We start from the raw sequence: 18,561 nt of genomic DNA on the forward strand, positions 1-18,561 counted from the left end.
CACCCTTTGTAAATATGCTGCATCCAAACCAAACTAAACCATTTGGTTTCTGCCAGAAAACAAAGTCAAGTTTCAGTTTCTAAATAAACTGCTTCTGAAATCATCACTGGAATTGCTCCCTCTCCTGCACCATAATTGTGTGTCTTGGATGGAGACAGGAATCATGTTAGAAAGGAACACTATCTGCAGCCATTTCTCTGTAGTTAAAATCTTTTTTTTTTTTTTTTTTTTTTTTAAAGGATTTGAGTGCTGCTGAAATTCCCAAAAGTTAGATGCTGAGATGCAATCCAGAACTTTTGAATTCTTGTTAAACCTAATTCAGCCATTCACTTTTATGTCTGTGGTGATAATTAGGAATGAATACCCCTTGTGCTGATGATAATGATAGTGTTATCTCTGAATTTGGTAACATAAAAGAATATTTATAAAAGGCAAGTAAACGGCGCTGGGTGTGCGGGAATCTACACTCCACCAACACGCACACACGAACATCAAACATTCTAAATATACAGAGCATTGCTTTACATACTATACCCGAGTATGCCTATACATATGCACATTCAGGAAAGGTAACAAACAATCCTTTAAGTTCCATGCCTTAACAGTCTCCATTTTCCATTCCTTTTCTTGATTACAAACAACAGTCTCCATTTCCCATTCCTTTTCTTCAGGCCTTATGTATCCCGTTCTTCCCGGATCGAAGAAAAGCATATCCATCTCCTTTCCAAGGCCAATAGGGCCTGGGTCAAAAGGCACGTTCAGGTCAACAGGGGGCGTAACAGCAAAGGCCTTCGATGGCTGCAGCAGCAGAGGGGCCCATGGCATAGCAGTCGGATCAGTAAAGGAGCCTGCAGCTCCCTCACTATCTGGCAAGCCACACGTTTGTTATTGTGGCTCCACATGGCTCTTTAGGGCCTCAGAGATTGCTCACCAGGTGCCGAGCAATCCCACTGCAACCTTGTCGTTTTTAGTTGCAGTGTCCCACACCTTGATCTCAGTTTGGTCCCATATTTCAGGTTCATAAACTGTCCAATTGTTAATAAGGAGAATAAGCTGTAAGGTTACCAGGACAGTCTTGGTTTCTAAGGACGTATGATTCCCCATAATGCACAACTGCTTACCAGCGAGAGGCAGTTGTGTGCACAGGTCCGCTCCTCTCAGCTCGAGCTTCTCTCCAGCTCCAGTGCACCTGTTTCCAGTGACTTTCTGTACAAGCTTCTCTGAGCGGTTTGCTGAGTTTGGCCGAACCCATCTTTATGAGGCAAAGTGTCTGTTCCCGTCCTGGTCTCCATTCTGCCAGCCTGTTCCTCTGCACTCCTTTTTCCTGCTTCTTTATTGATGTAACTTCATGGTGCTGCCTTTTTCTTTTTATCTTGAGGGCAGGCTCCCCTCTTATACCCTTCTCTCCACAACAGTTCTTTTCCAAACAACTTTTCATTGGTCAGACAACTTTGAATGTAACAACAACAGCAAACACACAGAAAAATCCATGCCTTAATGGCTGGAGAACAAGAGAAACAGCTGGAGAACAAGAAACCGGAGACTGCATGGAGTCTCCTGAATCACCCTTCTTTGTTCCCTCTAAACTCTTTTATATTCCTGATGGCCTCGTCGTTAAGAGTCTAATGTTATGTCAACCACGGGGCTTTCCAACCCCCATGGCCACATTCCCAAATCTCCCCCTTTTTTATTAATATCAACCATTTTCTCTACACGAATTACCACTCCATATACAACAATAGAAAGCCTTAAGCGATGGGTAGATCAGGCTCAGGCTACTTTACAGTAATATGTTATTTAAATTAAATGTCTTATTACACAACAGATGAATCTACAACACTATGTGATTGTGTCCAATGGAAAGCTTGAATCATGATTTCTACCTGACATATCTAGAATAGGCTTAAAATTGTACACTACCATTCCTTAATTTTTAATTTGTTTTTATATATTTTTATTATGTAGTTTAACCATGTAAGTACAGTGAAACGTATCATGTTATCTAAAGGCTGAATAATAAAAGAAAAATAAATGAAAGTGAAGAAAAGAAGTTTTAAAACAAGATTGAAACATCAGAAATAAATAACTCATTCCATTAGAAAGAAAAAGCAAGAAACCTAATTATGCAGAAAGCCACCCGACACCAGCCATGTGTAGTGGGTTTACGTGGCAAGGTTTTGGTAGCAGGGGGCCATAGGGATGGTTTCTGTGAGAAGGATCTAGAAGCTGCCCCATGTTTGGTAAGGGCCCCACTGCTGACCAGAGCCAAGCCAATAAGCGATGTTGTTTTGCACCTCTGTGAGAGCATATTTAAGACAGGGAAAAAAACGCTGCACCACACAGCAGCTGGGAGAGTGAGAGGAGTGAGGAACAGCCTTGCAGGTGCCAAGGTCAGTGCAGAAGGAGGGGGAGAGGTGCTCCAGGTGCCGGAGCAGAAGTCCCCAGCGGCCTGTGGTGAGGACCACGGTGAAGCAGGATGTCCCCCTCCAGCCCATAGAGTACCACAGTGGAGAAGGGTTCCACGCTGCAGCCCGTGGAGGAGACCATGGTGGAGCAGGTGGCCCTGCACTGATGGAGGCTGCTGCCTGTGGAAGACCCCTGCCAGAGCAGATTCCAGGCGAGACCTATAGCCCGTGGAGAGGAGACTACGCAGGAGCAGGTGACCTGGCAGGAGCTGCTGCCTGCGGGGGAGCCAGGTTGGAGCAGTTTGCTCCTGAGGGATGGACCCTGTGGTACGGACCCATATCTGGAGCAGTTCTGGAAGAGCTGCTGCCTGTGGGAAGCCCATGCCGGATCAGTTCATTAAGGACTGTATCCCGTGGGTGGGACCCCACAGCACAGGGGACGAGAGTGACCGAGAAGGAGCGGCAGAGAAGAAGTGCTGTAGACTGACCATAACCCCCATTCCCCCGTTCCCCTGCGCCGCTCAGGGGGAGGAGGTGGAAGAGGGTAGATGGGGGGGAAGGTGCTTTTGGTTTCTTTCCTTTGTTTCTCACTTCTCTAGCTTGTTAGTAATAAGCAATAAATCTTACTATCTCCCTATGCCGAGTCTGTTTTGCCCGTTAACAATAATTACTGCGTGATTTTCTCGTCCTTATTTCAACCTTTGAGCCCTTTTCACATATTTTCTCCCCATTCCTCTCTGAGGAGGGGGAGTGAGAGAGCGGCTGTGGTGGAGCTCGGCTGCCCACTCAAGCAGAACCATGACACCATGTTATGAAGAGGATCAAGGCAAGACAAGAAAGGTGATGAAGTAAAATGAGTAATGAGGACTCTGTGGTTACACAAACTCAGTAGACATGGTGGGTTTCACATTTGTGACAGCAACAGTGACTGGGGTCAGAAAACAAATGGAAGCTAAAGGTTGTAATTAAACTTAAAACCCTACAAAGCCATGCTTCATATGTGAGACAATTGCTTTGCACTGCTCTGAATGCAGCTACTCACAGTTTTTGCTGAAGGGATTGAAGTGAGATGAGCAGCAGAGCCCAGGAGAGCCCACAAGTTCATAGTTTGATGCAACACTTGGATTGTCGGACCTTTAAGCCTGCGTTTGGATTGCATTGCGGTTGAGGAAGCTAGCATGTTCCCTTACATGAAAGTGCTGATCAGAACAGGAATGGTCTTGAATGCTCTCCTGTGTTTCAAGTTTATAGCACTGAAAATGAGGATGATATCAGGCCTGTAGTTACAAGGTTTTGAACATCTAAACACTATTTCACAATTCCTGTCCAAAGTGAGTTTTTATAGTTTAGCCATTCATCTCATGAAGTGGGAATTTTACATGTCAATGTTGACAGACTGTTAACTATAGCAGCAATGATGAAGCTTCTATAATATTGACCTTTCAAAAAATAAAACTGCAATAATGATGTTGTTTCCATTAGACCTTTCAGATCATTTACAAATTATCTGGATCTCCTACTGTTTATTTGTTTTTACTTTAAATTGTTGCCCCAAGCATTTAAATAATTATAATAAAATAATAATAGAATTAAGATTAGATAAATTAAGTGGAAACAAAACTGAATACATTTTCCATGACAGCTGGCAAGTCCCATTCTGTGACTGCTCAGAAACAAAACTGGAATTTTTATGACAGTAGACAATAAGGCGATCGTGTACAGGATGTAACCCAATGCTCAAGAGGAGCAGTGTGCAAGTGACACCAACAAAAAGAAATTTGATTCATTTATGTACTGTTAATTACCATAACTTACATAATCATGGACATCTGTTCTCCCTTTTTCATACATGTATGTATACGCAGATAATTACCACTATCTATTGGTAAGAAGAGCAAAAAGCACACTATAGTGATAGATGGGGTATAACATACAGGTGTATATATGTATGTATACATATTTCATATGTATATATACACTCATATATACACATCTGTCTGATTTATCCTTGAAACACTTTGCATGTCATTTTTTATTTCCTAAGCTTCAAATACAAACAATAAGTAGGTGTGCTTATGTGGGTGGAGGGGCATTTTACAGAAGAGTAAATCATTTATAATTAATCAAAATAAATTAATCTAGGAATGCAATATCTATTGTCATGATTCTTCTGAACCACTGTTTTAAAGAATTATTTTCAGCCATAGCGACAAGAATTATTGTCTTTAGTCAGTTGCACTGTTTCAAGAGAAACATCAAATTTTTTATTGTTATTTAATTAAAAAAGAAAAGTAACTGATACACAAATTACTGTTCTTAGAATATAGTCTTTTTTTTCTGTTGAGACTTGAGCACTTAAGGCTGATTTTTGTCCCTGTGAAACATTTTCTGATTTTCCCTTCTCATTTTCTATATTTTTGGAACTTTAAGAAAATGTCAAGAAAGTTAGGTTACATTTCATGAAATTCATTTGCTTGAAATGTCTGTCATTTCAGCATTTATTTTTGTGCCTAAAGCCTTACAGTCATATACCTTCTGTATACAGATTAAGGATTTTTTAAAAGCATAGCTCTATTTCACAGAATCACAGAATCTCTAGGTTGGAAGAGACCTCAAGATCATCGAGTCCAACCTCTAACCTAACACTAACAGTACCCACTAAACCATATCCCTAAGTTCTACATCTAAACGTCTTTTGAAGACTTCCAGGGATGGTGACTCCACCACCTCCCTGGGCAGCCCGTTCCAGTGCCTAACAACCCTTTCAGTAAAGAAATTCTTCCTAACATCTAACCTAAAACTCCCCTGGCGTAACTTTAGCCCATTCCCCCTCGTCCTGTCACCAGGCACATGGGAGAACAGGCCAACCCCCACCTCGCTACAGCCTCCTTTAATGTACTTATACAGAGCAATAAGGTCACCCCTGAGCCTCCTCTTCTCTAGGCTGAACAAGCCCAGCTCCTTCAGCCGCTCCTCGTAGGACTTGTTCTCCAGGCCCCTCACCAGCTTCGTCGCCCTTCTTTGGACCCGCTCAAGCACCTCGATGTCCTTCTTGTAGCGAGGGGCCCAAAACTGAACACAGTACTCGAGGTGCGGCCTCACCAGAGCTGAGTACAGGGGGACGATCACCTCCCTAGCCCTGCTGGTCACACTGTTTCTGATACAAGCCAGGATGCCGTTGGCCTTCTTGGCCACCTGAGCACACTGCTGGCTCATATTCAGCCGACTGTCCACCATCACTCCCAGGTCCTTCTCTGCCTGGCAGCTCTCCAACCACTCATCTCCCAGCCTGTAGCTCTGCTTGGGGTTATTGCGCCCCAGGTGCAGGACCCGGCACTTGGCCTTGTTGAACTTCATAGAGTTGACCTCAGCCCATCGGTGCAGCCTATCCAGATCCTCCTGCAGAGCCTTCCTACCCTCCAGCAGATCGACACACGCACCTAACTTGGTGTCATCTGCAAACTTACTGAGGGTGCACTCAATGCCATCATCCAGATCATTGATGAAGATGTTAAAGAGGACCGGCCCCAGCACCGAGCCCTGGGGGACGCCACTAGTGACTGGCCTCCAACTGGACTTGGCTCCATTTACCACAACTCTTTGGGCCCGGCTATCCAGCCAGTTTCTAACCCAACGAAGCGTGCGCCAGTCCAAGCCAAGAGCAGCCAGTTTCTTGAGGAGAATGCTGTGGGAGACGGTGTCAAAAGCCTTGCTGAAGTCAAGGTAGACCACATCCACAGCCTTTCCCTCGTCCACCCAGCGCGTCACTTTGTCGTAGAAGGAGATCAGGTTCGTCAAGCAGGACCTGCCTTCCATAAACCCAAAAATATTTAAGTAATATTTTTTCAAAAATAAATGGAAATACCCACATAATTAAGGTTAATAAACATTCTTTTCTTAGAGCACAAGAGCTCTCCATCCCTATTGCAAGGCCAGCTCCAAATCCATCTTTACACCTGAGCAAGATACAGACTATAAAAATTCTGCATTTGTTTTCAATCTTTTGTTCGGACTCATATCACCTAGTACCAGACATTACAAAGAAAAAAACAAACACACAAAACAACAACAAAAAACATACACTGTGCAGCTGTATCATAACCTACTGAACTTTTCTTCGCTATTAGCCAATTAAGCAGAAGATTAGCTTGTATCCCAAGACTTGGCAATTCTTTTTTTCTTTTACTAATGTGTATCTTCTTTTAATCTGTAGTGTACTAATTCAGTAATATACTCATTTGAAAGCTGTGAAACTATTTACATACTGTATTTTTGTCACAATTCTTTGGAGAGAAGAAAACTCAAAGGACCACCACTCAGCAAGTTGAATCATCAGTCAACAGTCTCACTGTGCTCATAGAATTAAAGGACAAATTCTCTGCTGTTATACACTTGGTCCATGAGGAGGCTGATGATAAAAGGGAAGTAGGGAATGATTGGAAAATAATGGCATACTTTACCAGTTCCAAGGAAGAGGTCCTTTGTTTTAAAACAGTAAATTGTTGCTCTGGCTTGACATCTAGCATCAAGAGTCTGGTATACAGACAGATGGCATTATTTGAGATGATCCTGAGGTCTCTAAGAGCCAAAGAAGATGCACAGACATAGACACATAGATACAGGCAAAGATATAGAAGAAATATATATAGATATATTTTTGCACATTTTATTTTCTCTACTGTTTCTGCTGAATAAAGCAAAGGAGGCTGAACTTGGTTCATTAATCCCTGTCCCACAGCTTCGGGGAAGTGGAGGGCTTTGATTTTATTTCTAAGTTGTCTTTCCCACTGTGGAACAAAACAAAACAAAACAAAACAAACAAACAAAAAGCCTTGAAATTAATTTACTGAGTCATGAAGACTCCCTCTTTCAACAACCCCCAACTGAAAGCATGCTAAGCTAAGAGCTGGTACAACAACGAAGAAAAATATGACTGGATATAAGCTAGTCTCTTTAACCTGATTGAAACTAATGCTCTGATATATCCTGTATACTGCAGACTTTACACCCACTGAAATCCAGATTAATTCCAGGGAAATCAGTGTCACTTTAGGGTGACTGAAACAGGTATTTTTTTTCTAATATAACTCATGCCAAGTAATATTGGTACTAAGTATGGTACAAGACCAAGTCTTTTAAATGCCGTGTCTCCTAAGAACATTTTTTCTGAATAACAATGTTTTATCTTTTCCTTCAAATTTGCTACATTTGAAATATTTTTTCCTAGCACCTGTTTAATCTTTTGTTCCATAGATAATTTCTCATTACCCAGGTGTCCTCTTAGGGACCCACAGAAAGATTGGGCCTAGTTTAAGCGTGAAATAATCCTGTTGCTTCTATCTGAGAATGAATGAGCCCAGGATTAGATCAGATAAAACACACTTGAGATAAAGTGCACAAGGTGGATTATATGAGAAAAGAGGATTTAGTGAAGAACATATCCACAACTTTTTGTTAACATAGAGAATGGTAGCTTTTGTAAGCAACATTTATGGAAACTCAACTGGAGGTTTGAAAGCTATGTCTTTTGTTGTACATTTCTCTGCATATATTTGCTTTGTAGTTGGTAGCTTTAACTTTGGAAGCCATGCTGGGCCTTGACTCATGCTCATTTTGTTTAATGAAAAGCTAAGGATGTACTTTTACTCATACATTCTTGTTTTGTTTTCTTTGAAGTTTATTAAGCTATCCAGTAAGATGAGAGGTTCATTAGGTTGTTATTATCATGGCTACAAATTAAGCATCTGTTCCCTGGGGAGTTATAAGCTTCAAGTGGATGTCAGAGACATACTTATTACAATATTTACTTAATTACCAAGTTACTGCTTCTTGTCATATAAAATACAAACATGGACTCTGCTGTCCATATTAGACACATACTCTTCACCTGCTGAATGGTTAAGATACACTCATTCCATTTAGCACTCTTTTAAAATATGCAACAAAATTTTTGTCATGTGATCATATAAACAGGTAAACCAAGAAAAATTAAGGACAAAATTGAATTTAATATATTATCAATAGCATTACCATTGACTTTGGGCTTACATGTCAGGATGTTGGTAGTTTCCAATAGCAACAAAAGCACACACAAATTAGGTAACCATAATTAGCCAAAGCACCTCAAAAGTCAACAGGTAAGGGTGTGTTGTCAAGTAGCTGGTTGAAGATCATTGGAGTTAAGAGCTCTCCTAAAGGCAGTTCAGATGTAATGCTAATGATCTGTAATAAAATCAGGCTTTTCAAGGCACATATCTTTTATGAAAACTCAAGGAATTTCACATAAGAGGTACATGTGTCATCACAAATGTCTGAAAGTCATTCTTCATCATCATTTTGTTGTTGTTTTTTTTCCCTCCTCTTTAGTGCTTTAATTATCTAATGCTGTAAATTATAGAATTACCAGATCTTCCCCTGTCAAGTTTTCTGAAGATGTCAAGCCATGTAAAACTGAAAATGTTATTTCCTCTTCTCAGATATGACTTGTGAGAACAGATATGGCTGTTGGGAGGATGTCAACACAACAGAACAATGTCTGCATTTTTGAGAAATTTGTGTCAATTTTTAATTCAGAAGTTGCATTTGGACTTTATAGGTTATTGACTGTGAAACTCATCATTTGCATGCTATCTATCATATACCTCACTGAATACCTCACTGAAAACCTTCATCGTTTTTGTGTCTTATAGGCATAAATCTCACTACCAGTAATGTAATTTGATATGGTCCATTCTAGCAGCCTTTTTCCCTAAAAAAAAAAAAAAAAAAAAAAAAAAAAAAACCAACTATAATTATTTACCTTTCATCTTTCATGAATCCTGCCCTGGAAAGGCCCATCTCTTACCCAGCTATGGAAGGAATACAAGCTTCTAACTCCAGGTCCATTGAACCATAGCATATGATTAGCTTTCATGGCTTCCATAAATTCCAGTTCATGTATAGACACTAAACATAAAAAAAAATGATTTATGCAAGTTTAAAGAAATAAATAATACTTAAACCTCAATTTTGAGTCTTTTCTGGTTCTCCCACCTGAATGAAAGGCCTACTTGATGAGCTAATCACCCACCAATGAACAGGACTTCAAAAATAAAAAATATGTTTTTTTTTTTGAAACTGTCAACACAAAAATATTTAATAAAAAGCTTTTTCCCACCCTAGATGAGTCAAGAAAACTCTCATTTGTTTTGGTATACCCATATAAACCACTTTGAAGTAAAATATGAGCATTTGCTCTCCAGTATAAAAGAAAGGATAAAAGAAAAGTGAAAAATCTATCATGCCTCTCGTATAGAAAATATAAAAATAAATATTTTCCCAGGAAACTATGCATACTAAGCAAAAAACCCAATGCTAAAGTCCTCGCTGTGCATTCCTGCTAGATTTGCATTACTTAGCAAAGGATATTGAGGACTTTTCCTAAAAAAATAAAAAGTAATATCAATATCTGAAGATATGATATCAATATTTCAAAGACCTCTGAATCCCAGTTAGGTCAGTTGAAGCCATCATCACAAAAACAAACAAACAAAGCAGAAACCCAGTCTTAATCTTTCTTGTGCTTTAACTTGATCTTTTAAAAATCTCATATTCTTCAAGAAGATGCACTAAATCTTTTTTTATTATTCAGTTCTAAAAAACAAAGATTAAAAAACATTTACAAAAGTTCCTTATAAAAACTGTAAAAATTATCAATAAATTAATTACTTTTCAAGAGAACTAATCTGAAATGTTTAAATTAACTGATTAGTTTCCATCTTGGCATCTTACATTAATTAAAAACCCAAACAAACAAAAAAACACATGCCAAAACCCACAAAACAATGTTATTTGTCATTTCAGCCATCAGCAACTACATTCTAATTTTGCATAGGGACAGACACACGTGAAGTTATTTACTGTTACATAGATGTCAATAAAATATGACTCTTACTGACTCATAAGTGTCCAGGGTTTCTAAAATGTACCAGAATACCGGGAAACAAAATGTTTTATGTAATCCAGTAATAATTATTGCAAAATAATAATGAAAATTTCTTCTAGAATGTCTTGAAATAAGTTTGTGATTAAAAGTAATTCTCTATAATTATACCCACAGAGCTGTTAAAGGTTTTTATCACTGCTAATGAAAATATGGTCATGCCTTCTATGAAAAGTATATTTCTCAATATGATGTGCTGTAAACAACATATCTTTAGGCTATTTTTGACCTTTAACCAATGGGAAAGGTCTGTCTAGTTGATCTCATCTAACTACACAGCAGGTACAAGGAATTAAACCAATTTAGGTTGAGCCTTTGTACAATATATAGTTTCAGACTATGTTTTCCAAAAGGAAATGCTTAACAAGCTTGTAATCCACTATTATATTTATCTAGTCAAAGAGGTAAATAAAATAAATAATAATAATAATAGTAATAATAATCTGAGCTGTGTTCAACAGAGAGGAATCCGAAGTGAAAATCTATGATACCATGTTGTTTGTAAAAGTTGGTGAGGAAGGCAGTTATGAGCAAATTAAAAGTAAACAATCCACTATGGACCTACACTGTGTCAGACCACTTGTAAGATCACACAAGAAAAGTAAAACATTAAATAGTTGGCTCCAGCAGCCTTCACACATTTGCCTGAGTTTCAAGGGGAATAATGTTTTTCACTGGGGAGGCAGTGAAAGACCTTGAGAATAAATAAAAGCTTAAAAAATAAGGCTTTTTTTTGTCTTTTTTCTTTTCCTTTTTCTTTTTTTTTTCTTTTTTTTTTTCCCTAACATTAATTAGGTCCTTAAAAACACGAGTATAATCTAAGTGGACAACTTCGTTTTTGGTAAAGATATAGGTCCCAAACTCACCATTCTGGCTCTGTTCCCTTGCTGAGATGGAGCCAGATGTTTCTTCTGGGCAGGTGCACTTCATGAGGTTCTGGACAATATGGTGGCACCAGATGTTCCTGAGATTTCATGAGAATAAACTGGTTACTTGCCTTAAATCCATGTAAATCTTACCATGCCAGAAATCATCAGGCACAAGGGGGCAAGTTCAGCATGAATTTGATACAGAGGGGTCATTTACTTCAAGTGTCCAAACCTAATCTACATACATATTCAACTGTTATTTATTAAAAAGGTACAAGGTCAAATTCAAGCCACAAATCTCAAAAATTTGTGGTTCAGGGTGTAGTTTTATTCCTCCAAAACCAAAGTTTGAAGACACCTTAGATTCTCTATCTGGTGCAATATGGGATGACCACAGGCCGCACCAAGCAGAGGCAAGATGATGACGGTTACCCTTGAAAGTACATCTGGAATGGGGTATGGAGGTCATTAACACTGCTTCTGTTTCAGTGATGTTCATATAATCAAAGTTGAAAGAAACCTTGAATTTTGCATAGTTTTGACCAATTTTGCTTATCAAAGACAACAACTGAAAAATTTCCCTGCCACCTCTGACTATTTCCTGCTTCTGAAATTTGAAATTTTAATTGGGTAAAAATAGCCTTAGGCAGCCTAAACATTTGTATGGAACTATTTATATTTTTACATTTTTAGGGGATTACCTATTAATGCCATTATTTATTGGTGTACACCTTTAAAGAATATTCAAATGCTTAAAACTGTAAATGAAGCATAATGCAAGGCACTACAGAGCAGATGCCGAGCTTGAAGTGCTCTTAGGAATACATATACCACATTTTAATTTCAACTCCTATTATTATACTAACTAGTCACAAAATGGCTTCCTATTTATGCAATATGTTATCTGTAATGTCACTTAAATTGAATAGATGAGTGCCTTCTAATAATGTATGTTTACTTCATGAACTTGTGGGCAATTACATTGTAATTATGTCTTTTGTAGGTCCTTTTTTGCTGACACATAGTGCACCAGTGCATTTTAAGTGTAATTGCCGTTCTCCCTACCATTTAGGAAAGCTGAACATTGTTAAAGGTTTGTAAATTACCTACACTTAGACCATAGGCAACTAGGCAAATTAAATGGCAATGTCAGTAATATTACAATGTAAATTGGTGCCAAGCATAAGCCAAGGTAAAAGATTTTTTATAGAACAATGTTTATGTAGCACCTCAAAAACTGCAACAGAAAGCACATACTCCCAAACTTCCAAAAGTGTATATTTCTGATACCTGAAAAACACACACAGCATGCAGTCTAAATGGCTATCGACTACCTGAAGAACTGAATGTACACGTGTGTGAATGTACACACATATATTTTTTCCAACAGGGCTACACAGTCATCCAATAGAAGTGAAAGGTATGATCAAATGCCAGTCTTCAGAATCAGAATCAGAATTCCATCCTTCTCACATCCTTCCCACCTCAGGAATGGCACTTCATCATAGAAAATACTTTCCCAGCAGCCTGTAATGTCTTAAAGGCAGGAATGGAGACACTCAGACCATCCCCATGCTGAAAGTTGGATCTTTCCTATTCCCTTCTCGCAAGACCTTGTTCTCACCATGAGGAATGAAGGAAACAACCAGCCTCTTTGACCATACTTGTTCATCGCTGCTTCCTCAGGGTAAAACTGTAAGCACTGCGTTGACTTGCAGTTTCATGGGGCAGAATGCTCCTGTCATAGTTGTGTCCCTGTCACAATTTTAGCTTGTCAACAAATCCACAGACTTATCCAAGTAAACTCAAGTTTGAGTCCCTGGTAATATTTGACCAAGATCATTGCAGCAGGAGTAACCTTCAAAAGTCTAGAGAAGGAATAGGAATCCCTTATCCCAATCCTTACTACTGCAGAGCAGTGAGCTGAATCCCAAAGGTGGCTTAAGGAACACAGGTAAAAAGAAAACTCTCTCTTGGCATCAGAATGACACCATATTTTCTACAGCTGAGCACTGTTTGACTAGGGTACAGAATTTTAAAATGAGGTTCTTACATTTTCAGCCTGGTGTTTTAAACAGGCTATTCTGTGTGTGGTTTATCATTCACTTCAATGAATGATATTTGTGATGTGATAAAGGATCTTTATCACAAGGTACCTTTTCACTTATGTTTATCCACTTTGTTGGCAGAACAGAAATTTCAAAGCAGAGAATATTTTTATTTGCACAACCTTTGCAGTGATCATGAAGCACAGTTATACAAATACAACTTTATATATATATTTTTTTCTTACAGACTGGATATATCAGTATTGTTTTCAAGAACAAAAACTTGAGGAGTTGACAGTGTTTCTACTATAGGAATTTGAACTATCGTATGCATGGACATGTCATTACAGAGTTTTTTTAAAGTGGATTTGTGTCGCCCTATGGGGCTTAAGGGGATAGTGATTATTATACACTGAGAAATGTGCATTTAGCTTACAAAACCAATGTCCCACAGAGGTGACCACTCTAGAAAGACCAGCAACATCACTTAAGTAAATTAATTTTGAAGTACTGTCCTGTCACTTCATGCCTCTAGGCCAATCACTCACTGGTGGAGACATCCTAGTTTTGGATTAAACCAGTTCAACCATGCAAACTGTAGCCAATGCATGGGAATGAGCATCTGGGATTGACAGCTCACAGATCTTGGCAATAGAGGCCACAAGTCCAATGACATAATTTTAATTTAGAGTAAAATCCTAGTGTCATTTTGGTAGAATTCAATCTTCAGTAAACATTTATCAGAATAAACCCAGGAGGCCTGATGCTGATCTCACTTGCCTTTCTTACAATTTGGAAGTAGCAATTGAATTATAGTGATGCAAATCAGAATCATATCTTATGTCTGGATGCAAAAATTGATATGGTAATTTGGAAACACTCATGTTGCCAAGCCCAGCAAACATGCAAACATCCAACTACAACATTATACTTTCAGAGATGCCAGGGAATTAAAATTCCTCTCTTTCTATTGGTGTTTCTAACTAAAAGTGAGAACTGCAAACATACAGTACAAGACAAAACCTTTGAGTGGCTGGTAGCCTTTTCCCCATAATTAGCTTGCTCAGAAAGAAAGAGGCAGAGCAATTGCACAGTGCAGACACAAAGTTTTTAATTGTGCCTGGCCTTACAAGGGGCAGCACAGAAAGTGCACAACACCAACACCAGTCACATTATAGATACACATACAGCTTTGTGCACCTCTTCTCTTTTTGGTTTTCTAAATGCACATTGAGCAGCAGGACATATTACTTAAATTAAAGGTTCCTTACGAGGAACTTTCTGTGTGACCAGCTAATAGTGACTCAGCCAGCCCCAGCATCATCTCCAGTTACTTTAATTTAGCTGGAATATATCTACTAGTGCTATAATTTAAAGTAAAATGTAGTTTAAAGCCTGACGATTTGCACAGGCACAGTAATAATCTCATACTCACAGCACTTCCTGCACCTCTTCTATACCATTTTTGTTGTCACCTTTTTACATTAAACACAAAAGGGTTTTCAGTAAACATCAGTGCTAAGTGCTATTCCATTTAAATGGACATAAATTATTCAACTACTGCAATTATTGCAAAAATGTAACTTTTAATTTGAGGAGGAAAAATACTCCCTTAATTGCTACATTCAGTAACTATTCTTTTATACTCACGATGGACTTAAAAGAGAACACCAGAGAAGTGAGGAATCCTGTTGCCAAACACAGCCCCTAAATTACTGGCATGTCTATGGAGCTTTCTACCTTAATGCACTTAGGGGGAATCGCTCATCACTAATGATTTGGAAATACAGACCACATAGATCCTCAATTCAAAGTTGAACAGTAACCTGAGTTTTAAAAAACATGTTATGCTTCCTCCCCCCAATGCACATACAGATGTATAAAAAAAAAAAAAAAAAAGCACCACAGTATTAATAACAACAAAATACCATGCCAAGTGCAATGTTTTCCCTGCAAACTCTATCACCTGTTTATTTCTCACCCCCAATACTAACACTAAATTGGGCCTCATGAATTATTCATGAGGGGGCCTTTAATGGGATCATTTTTCCTGGCTAGCACTGACACTAATGCTAAGAAAAATCTCTTGACATTAATCATGGGTTGAAGAAAGTCCCAAACACCTAGTTTTCTTCTGAATGTTCCCTTTCCTCCTCCTATTTAACATGTTACAGAAACCAATCATTCTGCAGCTCTGTAATGCATGAGTGCGGGCATGGGAGGGTAGAAGGAAAGATGGAAAAGAGATATCTTTTGTCTTTTGAAGTTGGAAAGAGAATCTGTGGCATTAGGATTTTCACTCTGAGGTCTGGTCCAGCTCACATTAAATTTAAATGAAAGTTTTCCATTGTCCATTGCCAGTCCCGGACAGCAGAAGCAAGTCCTAAAGCCCTGCTTTTTTAGCACATATGCATAACTTTTCTGAAGGAAATGGAAATATCTGCTTGAAAAAGACAAGAAAAATATGAATCTACAACTACACTATTTTAGATAAAATGTCTTGAGTTGATTAAAGCCCTTTTTTCCTCTGTTATTTTATAGCTATTCTAATGATGAAGTGATTCAGGGTATTTTCCAGGACTGATTACAAGAGTACAATGGGTCTGGTCCTGCAATTGCAAATACAACCATTAATAGAGGCATAAGAAGCCAAAACTAGGTATTGGCAGATCCTAAAGACAAAGTTGTTTTTAATTTATGCAGAAAGACAATTCCTGCAAAATATTATCCAAATTACAGTCCCTTGCCAAAAGAAAAATCTCTTTAAGGCGCCCTGATATAAAAAAGAAGCTATGTTAGAGAACTGTGAATTGCAATCTAAAACACAGTTTATTAGCTAGGGCCATATGATAAGGATATCCATCCACAGCCCCCTCCCCACACACTCCTTTGGTCATACTGATAAGACTACTAACTTTCCTTATTTTTTGAAAATAAAATAGCTAAAAAGCAATACATTTATTTATTTATTTATTTATTTATTTATTTTCAGTTGTGGCTTTTTGACATCTATAATGGTTTTGTGTCTAAATCTGACAACATTTGTAACAAACTGAAGTGACTGTTACTGCTGGAATGTGTCCTGGAGGCTTTTTCTGTCAGAGGAGATGACAGTAACTTTTCCCATGCAGATTAAGCTAGTGTTTACAGATTTGCCCTCGGTGTGCATTTTTATCCAGCTGCGATCAAGTAACACTGCCTGATGAGTGCCAGACAGATCTCCTGATACGAAGGGCTTACACGCCCATCACTTCTGCACAGAACATGGTTCTAATCTGGACACCACAGCAAAGATCAGTTATTATTGGATTTTTGTTTTGCCTTCAATTTTATACCAAAGCAGAGTATTCACATGAGAATGTAAAAAGCTTAAATGTTTAAAAATCACGTTGCCATTTTACACAAAATAGTGCAATGTGGACTTAAAATTTTTTGTTCAGCCTTTATGTTCCCTACACTGAGCCCTAACTGAGAATTTTTAAACAAGAAGCAATAGATTAGGTGTTTTCACAATTTAAAATCTAAGATTTCCTTTTTTTTTTTCTTTTTTTTTTTTTTAATTCCCTGTTGAATATCTTTAGCATGCATGGTGTACATACTAATATGTGATATGGCAAACTACAGGCTCAATAGCATATAACCTTTTCCCAGTCAGTGAAAGTGTGAGGTCAAGAGGTTGTTTGCCTTTGTGGGACCTGACGCTACACACATTACAAAGATACCTTGAAAAGTACCAGTCGTTGCATATTGCTTTCTCAGAACTCCTAGCTGTTCAAGCTGAGAGGGAAGAAGCTCTATTTTCTATATCTGAATTCCTGTTTGGAACCTCTAATTCATGAAAGGATAAGAGGAAAAAAAACAACAACAACAACAAAACAAAACAAAACAAAACAAAAACAAAAAAAACACCATCCTTTGAACTTGAATTTAAAACACATTTCTAAATATTAGTAACATTAACATTAGCATTGCTTAAAGTATTAGCAACTTATTTCACAATCACTGTGTTTTCAAACTGTTACTAAAAACACACAAATATGCAAAATAACCCTTGTAAAAGGAGTGCTTGGCTTTGTGGATCAGATTCTGCTCTTTTATCAGCATTTTCACTGCTTTCACTGAACAGGTGATCCATATTTATATTGGTATATGTGAAAACAACACTTGCCATTTACTTTCCAGTTTGCTTCAAAATGCCACACAATTCATAGATCTTTCCTGCTCTTGTTCTAACTCTTGCACATGCAAGTATTAAGAAACCAGTCCTCTATCCTGTGCAACAGCCAGCTCTGTATTATCTAATGATCCTTACAAATCACAAGGCAGCTTGCTCCGGAAGGCAGCAGTCAGAAGGTGCACACTGAAAAATATATATATATATTTCAATGCTTCCTACCAATAGCTGCTGTAGATCATTTTAATACTGACTATACATGAATTTTTGTGCTTATGGCACTGAAGCTGCAGAAAACAGTGAAAAAACTGATTCCAGAATCTGGTGCATAAAATCAGTAATGTCTAGAGAGTATTTTTATTTCTTTCTGACTACGTTATCAAAGTGTGAACTTGTAAGCTCCAGGGAACACTAAGTTGTACAAAACCTCTCACCTTTGGGTCAGAGGTTCAGATCTGGACAGGTCCTTGGTGACTGAAAGTCATTACCAGCTGACGGCTTTCTGGTGATCTACACAAAACATGCTGGTGGGCTCATCCAGATTCAGTGGGCATATCACACAACACACCACTACAATTTGTTCTCTTCTTGGCAACTGTAGCTGAGAAACCAGCAAATAAATGGGCATAACTCCTCCTCCCCCAAACCATTACTTTCATTCAACTGGCAGGGTATAACAAAGGAACTTAGACTTGGAAACAGCAAGGATAGAGAATACTCAGTGATTTTACTCACTATTTAATTCATAAATTACAATATATAAACAGCAGGCCATGCCAGTTGCAAGCTGCTCTTTTTTGGAGGCACAATTTGATGCCAAGCCATCCCAGGTGATAAGAACAAGCTTGCAGCCTCCCTTCCAATAACCTCCCTGAAGAGAAGAAAAATGCTGTAAAGGCAAACAGTCAGCAATGAAGTACACTGGCTAAGAATAAAGCCCATGTCTTTTCTCCCACTACTAACCCAGCCCTGTGATTTTTCCTCTGCTCTGAACAGCTTGGAACAAGCAGAGCACAGGTATAAGGGAGGTTTCTCCAGGGTGTGTCTGCACCCATGTCATAGGATGGGGTAACAGGCACAGAAA

The 18,561-nt window shown here is 38.5% G+C and overlaps 1 long non-coding RNA gene across 2 annotated transcripts in view; it reads right to left on the reverse strand.

Annotated features, from left to right (window-relative positions):
• Positions 1-401: 401 nt before the first annotated feature.
• LOC137861196 (uncharacterized) overlaps positions 402-18,561 on the reverse strand; it is a 163,938-nt gene continuing 145,778 nt past the window's right edge. The window contains exons 12-15 of one of the 2 annotated variants that reach the window (XR_011099458.1): positions 11,253-11,350; positions 9,205-9,350; positions 6,866-6,983; positions 402-3,658 (exon numbers count right to left, since the gene is read on the reverse strand). This is a non-coding gene — a long non-coding RNA (uncharacterized lncRNA). Of the gene's footprint in view, positions 3,659-6,238; positions 6,984-9,204; positions 9,351-11,252; positions 11,351-18,561 lie in introns of those variants that run through there. The other variant, XR_011099459.1, reaches the window with a different exon arrangement.

This window comes from Anas acuta, chromosome 9 (assembly GCF_963932015.1).
Source record: "Anas acuta chromosome 9, bAnaAcu1.1, whole genome shotgun sequence".
Classification (NCBI taxonomy): Eukaryota; Metazoa; Chordata; class Aves; order Anseriformes; family Anatidae; genus Anas; species Anas acuta.